A 17251-nucleotide genomic window follows, 5' to 3' on the forward strand; every position below is an offset into this window, starting at 1 on the left:
CTTGTCTGAAGTCTCATTTGATCTTGTACTTCCTCTTTCCATGTTTATATTATTCTCCAAACAAGGTGGCACCTTTGTTGGCTCTCTTTCTGACATGGCTTGTACTGGTGTAGATCCAGTATCTGAAGGGACTCAAGTGACAGTAAAAGGATATAACATCGGGGAGATTAGAGATTATTCTGCGAAGACCTCCTGGAGGTGATGTGACTAGAAGGACTTTGAAGCTGGGTAGAGTTGTGGTCTATCAGTGATTAAGGGGGAAGGAGTTTCAGCCAGGAGGAAGGGTATAGCAAGAGGTCAGGAGAGAGAATTGAAGATGAGGCACTCTGAGTAGGTAAACTTGAGGGAAATGGAGGGTGTGACCTGGGGTGTAGAGGGAGAGGAGAGTGGATAAGTAGGAGAGAAAAAGATGATTAATTGCTTTAATGCCCGTGGTTCCTTAGAACAACATAAACAAGTGACACATTTGCTTCCCACAAGAAGCTCACCTTCTAACAGGAGAGGCAAACATAAAACTATTTACAACTGGAGTATCAATCCATCAATCCGTGATATTGAATAAGTGCTTACTGTAGCAAAATTCCAGAAAATTGGGGTAATTAAAATAAGTATTGAATGCGCAACTGAGTAGAAAGCAACATGGTTAAGTGGATAAGAGGTTGGGCCTGGGAGTCAGAAAATGTGGGTTCTAACCCCGGCTCTGCCACATGTTTGATGTGTGACTTTGGGCAAGTCACTTCACTTCTCTGTGCCTCAGTTACCTCATCTGTAAAATGGGGATCAAGACTGTCAAACTGTAAAATGGTACAGGGACTGTGTACAACCTGATGATCTTATATCTACCCCAGCACTTAGAACAGTGCTTGACACGTGGTAAGCACTTAACAAATACCATCATTACTATTATGTAATAGTAATGCAGCATTGTTCAGTGGAAAGAGCGTGGGTTTGGGAGTCAGAGGTCATGCGTTCGAATCCCGACTCTGCCACTTGTCAGCTGTGTGACCTTGGGCAAGCCACTTAACTTATCTGTGCCTCAGTTCCCTCATCTGTAAAATGGGGATTAACACTGTAAGCCCCACGTGGGACAGCCTGATCACCTTGTATACCCCCAGTGCTTAGAACAGTGCTTTGCACAAAGTAAGTGCTTAACAAATACCATCATTATTATTATTATTATTATTAAACATATATACCAGATATAATAGCATTTTCAATTTAAACATAAAGACTCTTTCGACATTACCATAGACCTAGAGGTGCATGTAATTGGTCTCTCTATTCTGACCCATATTTTTGCCTGGGCACTGCTTCTGAAACAATTATGACCTTTATTAGCATCAAATACTCTAGGGTTGGCATTCTTTAAATCAACAATTTTATTCTGTAAAACTATTTTTGATGATATGTCTCACACCACCACTGCACAGTTTTCTTGGCAAAGATTTTAAGTGTCTGGTCTTTTAAGCCAAATTTGGAATTTACTTTCCAACAAAGTTAAGCATGACTAATATTTTCTTTAACTCATTCTTTGTTTTTTGGAATAGTCATGTTTGTAATCACTGGTATTCTGTTTTCATCTAAGCTTGTCCTTCTAGACTGTAAACTCACTGTGAGCAGAGAATGTGTCTCTTTATTGTTGTATTGCACTCATCCAAGCGCTTAGTATAGTACTGTGCCAACAATAAGTGTTCAGAAAATACGATTGAATTACGGAATCTATTTTTACATGATCTCTGAACAGCTTCCTTCCTGAATAGGTTTCGATCTAAACATACTGCCTACACAATCTGAATCTTTCAGTCATCTAATTGTCCTTTTGTTAACTCTGGAATTTCTAAATCTGCATTAACTTTCAGTCAGTTTCATGCCCACTTTACATATTTTAATCAGGGTCAGTTCAAGTTTTCTATCATATTCTTTTATGCCCTTCTAACCAACATGTCATAAACATATGTTAATGTACTGTCTACTTCCTCAAGTGTTTGTTGCACTTCTTTAAAACTTCCCCAAAGGTAACCTTCTAAAAAAAGACACCTTCCAATTGATATACTGACAGAATCTAACTAGATTTTGTTAATGGTACTTACCACAATGGGAAAAAAAAGTTGCCTCTGTCCATTAGATCAAAACTTTCATCTCTTCTAGTAATAGGAAAAAGTCTCCTTTTAATACACTTATTCAGTTTGGGTGTTTCCAAAACAATTTTAACAATGTATTTTTTTTTGCCATCACTAATAAATGTGCCAATTATGAGTGTAATTTATTATTCTGCATTATTCCTTACATTTTAAGTTTATTATGTTTCTCTTTGATTTTGCCTTTAAAGTTAAGCACATCCTTTAAAGCATATACTACTGAAATGTGCTTTTCCCTAATCTTAAATTTAAATCAGATGATCTTCTACAAGACACACTACCTTCCTGTGACAGCTATTCATTTTTATTTAACCAAAGTGTTAAACCCAACCAAAACCTCAAGTGGTCACACTATTCCCATTGTGCAATTTGTAAAAAAATTGTGCTGCTATATTACAAAAACCAAGAGTGGGAATGTTATCACAGTCAATCAATGTAATTAATCAAACATCTTCTGCAAGTGCAGTACTGTTTTGGAGAGTATAATAGAAGTAAAAGATACAGTCCTTCCTCTCAAGGAACTTAAAATCTAATGGGGAATCTACATATTCCCATAGTCAAATAATTCTGGTTTAATTTCTAATACTGTGAATTTTTGGTTTTCTAGGGTACTTCTGTTCAATAAAAACCCTGGCTTCATTTAGTACAAATTATTTACATTTGCTTTTACTTTACCCATCATGTTGGATTTTATCTTCAATGAATGAATGAGTCAATCAATCAATGGTATTTACTGAGCACTTACTGCATGCAGACCTCTGCACTGACTGCTTGGAAAAGTACAATATAGACATAAAACAGAGTTGGTAGACAAATTCGCTGGCCATTCTGAATCTTTTAATCATCTTATTGTCCTTTTGCTATTCCTGAAATTTCTTTCCAGATTTTGATAGATTAAAACTATTGAATAATTAAACAGCCTCCTTACCTGCTATGTTCAGTAATATTGCAACCTTTAAAATGTTATCTTTCAGAGATATGTAAGTAAAACTGTAAGAAATGGTTCCCAGTCATGAACACATTGACTGTTAATTTTAAACATTCTGTACTTTAAGAAGTGTCTTTCATCAATCAATAATCTGTATTTTCAATTCAATTCACACCTACTACCCAGTACCCACTACCATATTGTCGTCGTTATTTGGGAGGTAATATTGACTTTATATAACTCAGAACTAGTTTATTCATTCATTTAATCATATTTATTGAGCACTTACTGTATGTTCAGTGCTGCACTCAGCGCTTGGGAGAATACAGTACAACAATGAACAGACACATTCCCTGCCCACAACGAGATTACAGTCTGGGGTGGGGGTGGTTATTGATATATGTAGAACCATATATACACTTTAACTACTACTCTCTCTTCTCTGCTTGCTACTCCAGCTCTTCCTGCCTGCTGCTAAAATGATCCAAATCCTTAATAGTGTTCTGTACTTTTCCAACTCTCTTGCCCTCAGCTAGACTGCTGAAGCTAATCATTGTTCCAAATGGATTGCTATAAGTCACGTACAGTGTACAATGAATAGACAGATGAGTTAAAATTCATCCTCAAGGCTGCTCATCATCATCACCTTCCCCTATGGTATTTCTCTGCTGCAGCTCAATTTGAGTTCTTTGTTCTTCTAAAGCAAACCTCCTAGTATACTTCCCACCTCCAATCTCTGGCTAACCCCATTCCCTTTTCCTGAAACTTCTTCCTCCCTCTGCCACACCATGCCCATTCCCTTCATCAGTATCCTGAAAATCCACCTCTTCTGGGAAGCATTCTGATTTAATCCCATATATGTGGTTTGCCCTCCCTCCACACATCCGCCAAGCTAGCTCTCTTCCTTCCTTCAAAGCCCTACTGAGAGCTCACCTCCTCCAAGAGGCCTTCCCAAACTGAGCCCCCTTTTTCTTCTCCTCCTCCCCATCCCCCCCAACCTCCTTCCCCTCCCCACGGCACCTGCATATATGTTTGTACAGATTTATTACTCTGTTTATTTTACTTGTACATATTTAATATTCTATTTATTTTGTTAATGTTGTGCATGTAGCTTTAATTCTGGTTGTTCTGTCGACTTGACACCTGTCCAGATGTTTTGTTTTGTTGTCTGTCTCCCCCTTCTAGACTGTGAGCCCGTTGTTGGGTAGGGACCATCTCTATATATTGCCAACTTGTACTTCCCAAGCGCTTAGTACAGTGCTCTGCACACAGTAAACACTCAATAAATACAATTGGATGAATGAATGAATATATCCCTAGCCATACAACTGTATCAATAACATCATCTATCATACATTTATCTATTCATGATACTGATCAATTTATTCATTTGGGTCTAAAATTTATATGTATCCTCACTTTTCGCTAAGTTATGTTGATCAGTTTCTGTCTAGGTTCTCCCCTTTTAAATGGCAAGTTTCCTGAGGACAACAATCAAATCTTCCCTCTAGACTGGAAGCTCATTATTTGCAGGGAATTTGTCTACCAACTCTGTTATTACAATAAATTTTTACTCACGTAGAGAATGTGAACCATCCTCTGTAACAATGCACCGAATGTGGGATTTGCAGTACTTGAAGCGGGTGGGGACGAGACAAGATTCTGTCCTAACAATAATAATAACAATAATTGTAGTATTTGTTAAGCGCTTCCTATGTGCCAGTCACTGTAGTAAGTGATGGGGTGGATACAAGCATATCAGGTTGGACACAGTCCTTGACCTGTGTGGGCTCACAGTCTTAATCCCCATTTCACAAATGAGGTAACTGAGGCCCAGAGAAATGAAGTGACTTTCCCAAGGCCAAACAACAGAGAGGTGGTGGAGCTGGGATAAGAACCCATGACTTTCTGATTCCCAGGCGCGTGCTATATCCACTGCACCATACTGCTTCCTGCTACTTTTCAGGAGTCCCTAAAGCCATCCCTATCAAGTTTTAGTGGGAGATGAGGGAGAGGGGTTAAATTTGGGTCTATGGCTAAATCATCATACTTCCTTACTTCTCCAGTTGAAATAAACCACCTCAGTTCCTTTTTCCTTCCTTACTTCTCCAGTTGAAATAACCACCTCACTTTGTTTTTTTCTAATGTGAAGAGGTTGGAAGGAATTAAAGGTGTTTTTTTTCTCCTTTGAGTTCAAGAGGGCTCAGAGGAGAAAAAATCCTTTCACCAGGCCTCACTAAGCCATTTTTAAGTACATGAAAGGGAAAACTGGGCCCATTGAGCTCAAAGATGCTGAACCAGATCCATGCCCCACAACCCTGAATCCTGTTTGCCTACACAATTCTATAGCGTTGGTGCACCTCAGATTTGTGCCCTTTGCTCTGAGATTTGTGCAGTCCTGGGCTCAGTGAACTCTGGAAAGAACAGTAGAATTAGGCAACACTGGGAGTTGGTTTCCTCAGTTATACAACCAAAGCAACATTCGCCTTCCAGGCAACCTGTGGGATCTAAACAGTTAGTGTCTTTAAAATGCCTTGGAAATGCAAGGCACAAAACAAGTTATCAGGTCCTTATCAGTCTATATACCCCAAGCTTGTTGTGGTTAGGGACATGTCTACCAACTGTTGTATTGCACTGTCCCAAGAGCTTAATACAGTGTTCTGCACACAATAAGCATTCTATAAATACCACTGATGATGTTAGTGTAGGAGGGAGAACAGTCTGGAAGGAAAGTCAAGTAGAATTTCACCTCTCTAACCTGCTGGAATGCCAGGTTCAACGTAATATTATGCAAATCTTTGGACTCAAACATTTGTGAAATGTGCTGGAACATATAAGGGAAATGAGGATTTGTAAAATTTTGCCACGGGGAGAATGATTCATTCAGTGCACTGTTTCTTTATTGCAGGTTCCTTCCAGGTTTTTTTCATTGAAATCTCTTTGGTTTCGCTCAATGGCACCGTCGGTCAGTCTGTCCATCTGCCCCTTTCTTTAGAACTCAGGAAATTATTTCCTTCTTCTCTGACTATTAAATGGTATTTCAATAGGAATGAAACAGTTGCCTCCTTTACAGTTAAGAACTGTGTGATCAGTAATGCCTTGTGGTTTCCCAACCATTGTGCGAGGACAAATTTTATCAGTGGTCCCAAGTATCAAGGCCGAGTGAACTTTTCCATTGAGAACTCTTCTCTGCTCTTGTGGAACCTGACACTCAACGATAGTGGAATCTACAGTGTCTCAGCCAGTGGAGTGAACAGGACTGGAAAGATCATACTGTCCGTGACTGACTCTGCTTTCTTCAAGGAAAGTGAACCAACATCAGAACCTTCAATCCATACTACCAGTACAGAAATACGGAATACAGGTACGGAATGACTGGGGGGCAGGGGGCATGTTCTGAGGGGTGGAGAAGTCTCCAAAACCCTTAACAAGGGGGAATTTGCAATGTCTATTTGAATCCCGGCAGGGAAAATAGATGTTGTATGCATAGGACAGAACGGGTTCTGTCTTTCTTTGACCAATGCAAGCAATACCCTGCTCCTAAACAAATGTCACAATTATTATTATTTTCCGAAACTCAGTTAATTGGCAATCAATCAATCAATCATTGGTATTTACTGAATTCTTACTGTGTACAGAGCAGTTTCCTAAAAGTTGAACTGCAACTACAACTAGAGGGCCTCACTCAGTGAAACAAACCTCACTGGAAGAATTAGGACCATAGTGTCCAAACCTGTTGTGAACTATAAAAGTTCAGGCACAGTTGTAGGGAGGGAACATTGAGAAGCCTGAGAACTCACTGAGACCATAGAGCCAGGTATACGTGCATTCTAAGTTCATCTCCAGGGTAGTGAACAGTAGAAATAGGGGTTTTCACAAAGTTCAACGTAGACATCTCTTCACTATCAGAAAGCCCCTATTCATTCAATCGTATTTATTGAGCGCTTACTGTGTGCAGAGCACTGTACTAAGCTCTTGGAAAGTACAAGTTGGCAATATATAGAGACGGTCCCTACCCAACAGCGGGCTCACAGTCTAGAAGGGGGAGACAGACAACAAAACAAAACATATTAAAATAAAATAAATAGAATAAATATGTACAAGTAAAATAGAGTAATAAATATGTACAAACATATATACATATATACAGGTGCTGTGGGGAGGGGAAGGAGGTAAGGTGGGATGGTGGGGGGAAGAGGAGGAGAGGAAGTCTGGGAAGGCCTCCTGGAGGAGGTGAGCTCTCAGTAGGGCTTTGAAGGGAGGAAGAGAGCTAACTTGGTGGATGTGCGGAGGGAGGGCATTCCAGGCCAGGGGGAGGACATTGGCCGGGGGCCGTGCCCCTTCTTTCCTCTCCCCCTCCTTCCCCTCTCCATCCCCCTCGCCTTACCTCCTTCCCTTCCCCACAGCACCTGTATATATGTATATATGTTTGTACGTATTTATTACTCCATTTATTTATTTTACTTGTACATATCTATTCTATTTATTTTATTTTGTTAATATGTTTTGTTTTGTTCTCTGTCTCCCCCTTCTAGACTGTGAGCCCACTGTTGGGTAGGGACCGTCTCTATATGTTGCCAACTTGTACTTCCCAAGTGCTTAGTACAGTGCTCTGCACACAGTAAGCGCTCAATAAATATGATTGATTGATTGACTGCGGGACAGTGCCATTTCATTCTGCAGGTGCAGAGTGAGAAGCAGCACGAAAAGCATGAGAAGCAGTATGGCCTAGTGGAAAGAGCATGGGCTTAGGAGTCAAAAGGACCTAGGTTCTAGTCCCGGCACACCACTTTTCTGCTTGTCTGCTGTGTGACCTTAAGTCACTTTACTTCTCTGGGCCTCAGTAACTATTTTTGTAAAATGGGAATTTAAACTGAGTCGTATTTGGGATATGGACTGCGTCCAACCTGATTAGCTTGTATCTACCCTAGCATTTAGTATAGTGCCTGGCACATTGTAAGCACTTAACAAATACTATTTTTTTAAAAAAATGTTGGGATTGGGAATATGAAACAAGAGTTTTGTCCCAGATCATTAAAGAGAATTATGGCCTTAAAAAGCATAATCGTATTTGTTGATCCTTTTTTATATGCCAAGTGCTGAACTAAGCACTAAATACCTATAAGATAATCATGTCAGACACAGTCCCTTTCCCATATGGGGCTCATATTCGCAGGGAGAGTGAGAACAGGCACTTTAATCCCCATTTTGCAGCTGAGGAATTGTGGGAAAGAGAAATTAAGTGACTTGTTCAAGGTCCTACAGCAAGGAAATGGTAGATCTGGGTTTATAACCCAAGTCCTCTGACTATCAGGCCCATCCTGTGGAAAGAGTGGAAAGAGCACAGGCTTTGGAGTCAGAGGTCATGGGTTCAAATCCCGGCTCCACCAACTGTCAGCTGTATGACTTTGGGCAAGTCACTTAACTTCTCTGTGCCTCAGTTACCTCAACTGTAAAATGGGGATTAAAACTGTGAGCCCCCGGTGGGACAACCTGATCACCTTGTAACCTCCCCAGCACTTAGAACAGTGCCTTGCACACAGTAAGTGCTTAACAAATACCATCATTATTATTATTATTATTACCCTCTTTCCACCAGGCCACACTAAGGCATTTTGAAGTCCATGGAAAGAAAATTAACTTTTTTTGTGCGGTGAGAAGGCAGCTTTGTCAATTCTTCTATTCTCTAAATCTCTAAAACAGTGAGCTAGTTCCTAAAGACTAGGTTATTTCTTTGACTTTATTGTCTATTTAAGTTACTGTAACAGCTGCAACTTGCAACTGAAACCTGGTATAATCAGTGTTTCTTTCAACTTTAAATAATGATTACAATATGCTAAGAATTGTGTTGTAATTTTTCAGAGTGTAAAAGGGAAAATAGAGAGCTGCTCAGAGGTGGAAAAAAAGCAGCATGGCCTTAGTGGATAGAGCATGTGCCTGGGAAATCAGAAGGACCTGGGTTCTAATCCCAGCTTCACCACTTGTCTGCTCTGTGACCTTGGGCAAGTCATTTTACTACTCTGTGCCTCATCTGTAAAATGGGGATTAAGACTATGAGCCCCATGTGGCACATGGTCTACATCCAACCTGATTAGCTTGTATCTACCCCAGTGTTTAGTACAGTGCCCAGCACATAGTAAGCACTTAATACCATAAAAAACAACAGAGATAATTAGTCACTCTAGGCAGTTCATTAGTCCCTTTTCCCTTATTTCCAAATGATACAGATGCCTTTTAGACAGTATCAGATCTACCTCTTGAATAAGAGGAATCATCTGAAGTCTTCAATTACCTTAGACCAGGGTTTCCACAACCTTTTTCTGCAGAAGAGAGAAATGAAAAGGAAATTTTGAGCAGTTGTTGCATTAAGAGCCATGGAACTTCTACTACCTCCACATGACATGTGACTCCATCACATCACACTGAGAATGACCAGCATAGCTCAGTGGAAAGAGCATGGACTTTGGAGTCAGAGGTCGTGGGTTCGAATTCTGACTCCACCACATGTCTGCTGTGTGACCTTGGGCAAGTCACTTAACTTCTTGGAGCCACGTTTACCTCATCTGTAAAATGGGGATGATGACTGTGAGCCCCATGTGGGACAACCTGATTAACTTGTATCCCCCCAGTGCTTAGAACAGTGCTTTGCACATAGTAAGCACTTAACAAATGCCATTATTATTATTATTATTATTATTATTAATGACACAATGGGATGGTGTCATTATGCCATGTGGCTGCATTATAGCAACAGCTGTTGCTACTCATGTTAATGGGATAGTGAGGGGGGAAAGGAAGAGGAGAGGAAAAGAAGAGGAGGGGAAGGGAGAAGGGATGGGAAGGAAGAAGAAAGCAGAGAGGAGAAGAAAAGGGACAGGGATGGGAGGAAAGAGAAGAGGAAAGCTACATAGAACAGGGGAGGGGAGAAAAGGTGAGAAAAGAGGAGCAGTGGTAAGGTGAGGGGTCATGTGACAGGCCAGGACTAGTAGAAGCCCTCCCGGGAGGCCTCTTATGGGAAGGCCCAGATCTGTGTCCTTCTGGGAGTCCGTGCCCAACTACCTCACCCGAGAGAGGGCCATGGTTGAGCTGCTCCTGGCTGACTCCTCCTGCCCTCCCTCCATTCTGTGTCCCAGCAGTGATGGGCTAGATGGAGTCATCAGAACAGCCCCTTCTGCCATGGATTTTAGGTAGATAGTCGCTGCTGCTCGTGGTAGCAATACCATGCATTGTAGGAGATCCAGTGGGGGAATCCCTTAGCCTCAGGTCCTGCTTGAGAGCCACATTTAGCCCCAAGAAGAGCCAGATACAGGTCTGGATGCATAGGTTGCAGACCCCTGGCTTGGAATGATCCCACTGCACCCAGTGGAGGAACACTAGTATTCATTCGACCACATTTATTGAGTGCTTACTGTGTGTAGGGCACTGTACTAAGTGCTTGGGAAAGTAAAATACAGCAGTAAAGAGAGACAGTCCCCTCCACAACAAGCTCATTGTCTAGAGGGGAGAAGCAGACATCAATACAAATAAACAGACATTAATATAAATAAAGTAAATTACAGATATATAAATACATGCTGAGAGACAGGGAGGGGGGAAGAGAAAAGGGAGCAAGTCAGGGTGACGCAGAAGGGAGTGAGAGGTGAGGAAAAGTGGGGCTTAGTCTGGGAAGGCCTCTTGGAGGAGAGGTGCCTTCAGTAAGGCTTTTAATCAGGGGAGAGCAATTTTTTGGTAGATTTGAGGAGGGAGGGAATTCCAGGTCAGAGGTAGGATGTGGGCCAGGGTTTGGTAGTGAGAAAGGCAAGATCTAGGCACAGAGAGAAGGTTAGCGGCACCAGAGGAGCCAAGTGTGTGGGCTGGGTTGTAGAAGGAGAGAAGCGAGGTGACGTAGGAGGGGGCGAGGTGATGAAGTGCTTTAAAGCTAACAGTGAGGAGATTTTGTTTGATAGGGAGGTGAACAGGCAAACACTAGTAGCAGCCTCACCTTGTATTCAGAGATTACAGTGCAGGCTGGATGTTGGTTGGGCCAGTTGCCAGGACCATTTGGCTGGTTCAGTGTTTGGTCCTTAAGCAAAGCAACTTGAACGATGGGGAAAGGGAGCTGAAATGTTTGGCTACCATGGGTCCTTGGGGTGGGAGGTCTCCAGATGTTCCACCTACATTTTCTCTCTGAGGTCCCCAAGAGACTCAAAGTTACATCAGTGAAACAAGCCTCACTGCAGGAATTATGGCTAGAGGGTCCAAACATGTTGTAAACTATAAAAGTTAAGGCACAGAGTGTTAGGGAGGGATCACTGAGAACACTGAGCAGTCTCTAAGCCACAAAACCAGGAGCAACTGAATTCTGAGACTGTTCATTCTGGGGGGAAGAGAAATGCTCTCTCACAAATACAACCGTTGCCTTCACATTTTCTTCAGAGGTCTCTAAGGGGCTTAAAGTTGCCTGGCTGATAAGGGCGATGGAGAAGTCTCTGGCAGCTAGTTACAAATTTTTAAGTACAGAAAGTGCTCAATAAATACCATTGATTAAAAGTCATCGATTGATTTTAGGGCAGCTGCTTTGGTCACAGATCAACTACGATGTTTATTGTGAATCAACATCAACTTGTGGGGGGAACATTGGCATTTCTAAAATCAGATGATTTATTTGTAAATCATTCAAAACCTTTTTCTTCCATTTACAGAGCTGATAGTCTATATTTGTGGGAGCTGCTGTGTTTTCATCTTTCTCATCCTGCTCCTGCTTTTCTGTTACAACAGGCAAACGGGTGAGCCAATCTGGACCTTACACTTTTACTTAGAGAGAATGCAGATATTTGTATAGCATTTGACAAATAGGATGACTCGTCTCCAAGCTAAGGGATATTTATCTTGATCCTCCAATTGTATTTGGAAGGGACGAGCAACAGCTTTCTCAAAAGCTTGGATTGAGAGACATCTCTTTTTACTCTCCCTTCTAGGTGTGAGGGGACTATGAAGCAATTCCCTAGAATAAAACAGGAACTGTTGACAACTCCTAAACAGCATAGTTAAGAATTACTTTTCCCTGCCCAAAAAAAGGAATAAAGGAATGCATAGCCTAGTGCAAAGAGCACAGCCCAGGGTTTCAGAAGACCTGAGTTCTAATTCTGGCTCTGCCACGTGTCTGCTGGGTGACCCTTGGGCAAGTCACTTAATTTATCTGTGTTTCAGTTCCCCAGTCGGCAAAAATGGAGTTTCAATACCTGTTCTCTCTCATAATTAGAATGTGAGCCCCAGATAGGACCATATTACCTTGTATCAACCCCAGCACTTAGCATAGTCAGTGCTTAATAAATATTATTATTGTCATCATTATTATCTTATTTTGAGGTTGCTCTGTATCGCTGGGATTTTTTTAATGGTATTTATTAAACACTTTGTGCCAGGCACTGTACTAAGCGCTGGGGTACATACAAGCTGATCAGTTGGATATAATCCATGTCCCACATTGGGCTTGCAGTCCTAATCCCCATTTTACAGATGAAGTCACTGAGGCACAGAGAAGTGAAGTACTTGCCCAAGGTCACACAGTGGACAAGTGGCAGAGCCGTTATTGAGATTCTCAGCCATTCAAGGATGGAGTCAGGCCAGTTGTGGCTTTCTCACCCCATGCTGCAGCATTCTAGACTGTAAACTTCATATAGACAGGGAATGTGTCTGTTTATTATTGTATTGTAATAATAATAATAATGGCATTTGTTAAGCGCTTACTATGTGCAAAGCACTGTTCTAAGTGTTGGGAAGGGATACAAAGTGATCCGGTTGTCCTATGTGGGGCTCACAGTCTTAATCCCCATTTTACAGATGAGGTAACTGAGGTTCAGAGAAGTTAAGTGACTTGCCCAAGGTCACACAGCAGACACGTGGCAGAGCCAGGATTAGAACCCATGACCTCTGACTCCAAAGCCCAGGCTCTTTCCACTGAGCCACGCTGCTTCTCTCAGGCACTTAGTACAATGCTCTGCACACAGTAAGCATTCAATAAATACTATTGAATGAATTGCATGGGCAAGATGTGGATAGAGTGTAGCAGAGACATGGCATTTGTATATGTTTTCAACAACTGATTAGAGAAAAAACCATCCTGACCAATTCATGAGATTTGGTCAGCCTGACCATCTACTAAGCTAAGCAATAAATAAACCAGAGCAAGAGGGCTGTGAAGATTACCTTACCCACAAAAGGCTTATGCAGAGGTGGATACACTTGGCCAAGGTGAGAGCAGTGGAAGGTGCAAGGTGGCCCCATTTATCCTATCATCCTGCATCTGCTCCTCTTGAGAGTTTGTATTATGTATTATGAGGGAAATGGTAAAGAAATAAATTAGACGAGAGCTGGAGTGAGGCTGGGATTGATATTTGGGCCAGGTTGGAAAAGAAATGGCTGGAAAGGGTTGCTGGAATTCTGAAGAACATTCAGAAGTGGCAGGATACAGTTGCTGAACTGGTCAGGTAAATACACACTAGGCACCTAACCTCCATAAAAGGAGGATTTATTCTTTCAATCATATGTATTAAGGACTTACTGTGTGCAGAACTGTGTACTAAGTGCTTGGAAGAGTACAGTACAACAATAGACACATTTTCTGCCCAAAATGAGCTTACAGCTTTGGAGAAGCAGTGTGGTTGAGTGGAAAGAACCCGGGCTTTGGAGTCAGACGTCATGGGTTCAAATTCCGGCTCTGCAATTGTCAGCTGTGTGACTTTGGGCAAGTCACTTAACTTATCTGTGCCTCAGTTACCTCATCTGTAAAATGGGGATGAAGACTGTGAGCCTCGTGTGGGACAACCTGATCACCTTATAACCCCCCCAGCGCTTAGAACAGTGCTTTGCACATAGTAAGTGCTTAATAAATACCATTATTATTATTATTACTACTACAGCCTAGATGAGGGGAGATAGAAACTAATAGAAATAAATAAATTACAGATATGTACATAAATGCTGCGGATCTGGGAGGGGGATGAACTAAGGGAGCAAGTCAGTGTGAAGCAGAAGGGAGTAGAAGAAAAGGAAAGGGGGGATTAGTCAGGGAAGGCCTCTTGGAGGGGATGTGCCTTCAATAAGGCTTTGAAGGTGGGGGAGAGTAATTGTTTATGAGATTTGAGGGGGGAGGGCTTTCCAAGCTAGAGGCAACCATCGACAGTGAGATAGACAAGATCGATGCACAGGGAGAAGGTAATTCTGGGCAGGTGGTGACTTCAAAGTCTTCCCATTTTACCTTCTCTTCCCCATCCCCCTCCTGCCAACCCCACACTCTCCAATCTTTCCCAGAGAAGAGACTTTGTCGTGATCAGCCAAACACTGAACTTTTACAATCTCTTTTCTGTATACATTTACCCAGGATCTGTATTTCAACCTCAGAGGGGAAGAACCAATGAACAAGGAAGGGTAAGACAAAATGATGTTTGGGGCCTGGTATTATGTATCTGAATAAAGAACAAACCATCAGACTGATAGAATATAATAATACCAATAATGATAGTAATGATAATAATGGCATTTGTTAAGCACTTACTATAGATCAAGCACTGTACTAAACACTGGGATAGATCTACAAATTTAAATAGGTTGGATACAGACCCTGTTCCACATGGTGCTCAGAGTCTAAGTAGGAGGGAGCTTAGGTATTAGAAACCCATTTTATAGATGAGGGAACTGAGACACAGAGAAGTTAAGTGACTTGCCCAAGTTCATACAACAAGCAAATGGTAGAATCAGGATCAGAACCCTGGTTTTCTGAATCCTAGGCCTGTGTTCTTTCCACTAGGCAACACTGCTTCTCCTGCTCTTAAACCAGTCTCTCTGCCTTTACTGCTGCAGTTCCCTAGAAAATCAGGGATTAACAAGGAGATGAGGGAACTACCAAATTCCAAATCAATGCTTTTAAATCAATCAATCAATCAATCAATCCCATTTACTGAGCACCTATTGTGTGCATTGTGGCCTAGTGGAAAGAGCACGGGCCTGGGAGTCTGAAAGACTTCATCATCATCATCATCATCAATCGTATTTATTGAGCGCTTACTATGTGCAGAGCACTGTACTAAGCACTTGGGAAGTACAAAGACTCAAGTACTCAAAGACTTGAGTTCTAATCCCAGCTCCACCGCTTGTCTGCTATGTGACCTTGGGCAAGTCACTTAACTTCTCTGTGCCTCAGTTACCTCTTCTGTAAAATGGGGATTAAGACTGTGATCCCTATGTAGCACAGGGACTGTGTTCAACCAGATTAGCCTGTACCTACCCCAGCACTTAGAACAGTACCTGGCACATAGTAAGTGCTTAACAAATATCTCAATTATTATTATTATTATTAAGACAGTATCACAGAGTTAGGAGACATGATCCCTCAAGGAGTTTACAATCCTGCCGGAAGACAGGCACTTACTATTGCTGGGGAAATACAGAATGGAAAATATGTTCCCTGCTCACAAAGATTCATTCATTCATTCAGTTGTATTTATTGAGCACTTACTATATGCAGAGCACTGTACTAAGTGCTTGGGAAGTACAAGGTGGCAACATTTAGAGACAGTCCCTACCCAACAACGGGCTCACAGTCTAGAAGGGGGAGACAGACAACAAAACAAAACATGTAGACAGGTCTCAAAATCATCAGAACAAATAGAATAAATAAATAAATAAAATAAAATAAATAACAGATAAGTTAGGCTCAGTCTCTGTAGTTCAATGCAGCTCTTTAGGGGTTCTGCTGGGAAAGCCTTGACTCTGTGGCTTGAGACACATGCATCTTTTTTTAGCAGAATAGGCATTTGTGATAGCATCTTGCTTTCAAAAATGCCACCATATTCAAAGTATGTGCATATATTTGAACAAGATAGTGGGCCTCTCTGCCACCCACTTAGGGAAATATAGTTAGTCATTAAGGCCATTTTTCAAGAAATTTTGATGAACACTTGATAAAACAGATCCTGCACACATTTCTGTCTGCTTTAATCTGCTTTGTGGTCAAAACAGGAAAAGGCTGCATTGTGTTGCATAAATAAACCTAAAGGTAAGGTTGTGTTGGCCTAGCAGAAATGTTTCCCATGTTGAAAGATCAGAATTGGAAAACAAAGGAAGAATTCTGGATGAACCATCGCCCAAAGAGAGGCGCCTGTGATCTGTCAGCCTGAGTGGATGACATTCTCAGAGGAAGGATTGTCTGCAGCTCTTTCACTTTTAAAATATAATTTGATCACCACGGGAAAAAATTCATCCAAAAGTAATAGTAGTAGTTATAGCAAAATTTACTCATTGCCAGTGGTGTGGTGCACTGAACTAAGAGCTGGGGAAATACAGAATAGAAAATATGTTCCCTGCTCACAAAGATTCATTCATTCATTCAGTCGTATTTATTGAGCACTTACTGTGTGCAGAGCAGTGTACTGAGTGCTTGGGAAGTACAAGTCGGCAACATATAGAGATGGTCCCTACCCAACAATGGGCTCAGAGTCTAGAAGGGGGAGACAGACAACAAAACATGTAGACAGGTGTCAAAATCATCAGAACAAACAGAATTATAGCTATATGCACATTATTAACAAAATAAATAGAATAGTAAATATGTACAAGTAAAATAAATAGAGTAATAAATCTGCACAAATATATACAAGTGCTGTGGGGAGGGGAAGGAGGTAGGGTGGGGTGCGATGGGGAGGAGGAGAGGAAAAGGGCTCAGTCTGGGAAGGCCTACTGGAGGAGGTGAGCTCTCGGTAGGACTTTGAAAGGAGGAAGAGAGGTAGCTTGGCGGATGTGTGGAGGAAGGACATTCCAGGCCAGGGGAAGGACGTGGGCTGGGGGTCAATGGTGGGAAAGGCGAGAACGAGGTATAGTGAGGAGGTGAGCGGCCGAGGAGCGGAGGGTGTGGGCTGGGCTGTAGAAGGAGAGAAGGGAGGTGAGGTGAACACTAATGGCACTTTTTATGTTTTTATTTCCCTTTTACACGGGAGCCAGAGGAGCTTGATTCTCACTTGAATTCTTGTGTTTTAATCTAGGTTCTGAGTGTGGACCAACATAGTGTGGACCAACATAGTACACAAAGTCATCCACAAAGATACCTAGCCATCTATGCAGAAGTTGCAGAAGTAAGGAATAATGGACCATCAATAATAGAGCCCCCAAATACTTTTGCAGTCCTTCAATTGCAGGATGAGCAGGAAGG

At 41.7% G+C, this 17251-nt stretch overlaps 1 protein-coding gene across 1 annotated transcript in view; it reads left to right on the forward strand.

Moving 5' to 3' along the window:
- Positions 1–6315: 6315 nt before the first annotated feature.
- LOC119929902 (hepatocyte cell adhesion molecule-like) overlaps positions 6316–17251 on the forward strand; it is a 50229-nt gene continuing 39293 nt past the window's right edge. Inside the window, exons 1-3 of the mRNA XM_038748251.1 lie at positions 6316–6430; positions 11748–11831; positions 14429–14475. The gene's annotated coding sequence lies outside the window, so the exon portion shown is untranslated. The remainder of the gene's footprint in view (positions 6431–11747; positions 11832–14428; positions 14476–17251) is intronic.

This window comes from Tachyglossus aculeatus, chromosome 6 (assembly GCF_015852505.1).
Source record: "Tachyglossus aculeatus isolate mTacAcu1 chromosome 6, mTacAcu1.pri, whole genome shotgun sequence".
NCBI lineage: Eukaryota > Metazoa > Chordata > Mammalia > Monotremata > Tachyglossidae > Tachyglossus > Tachyglossus aculeatus.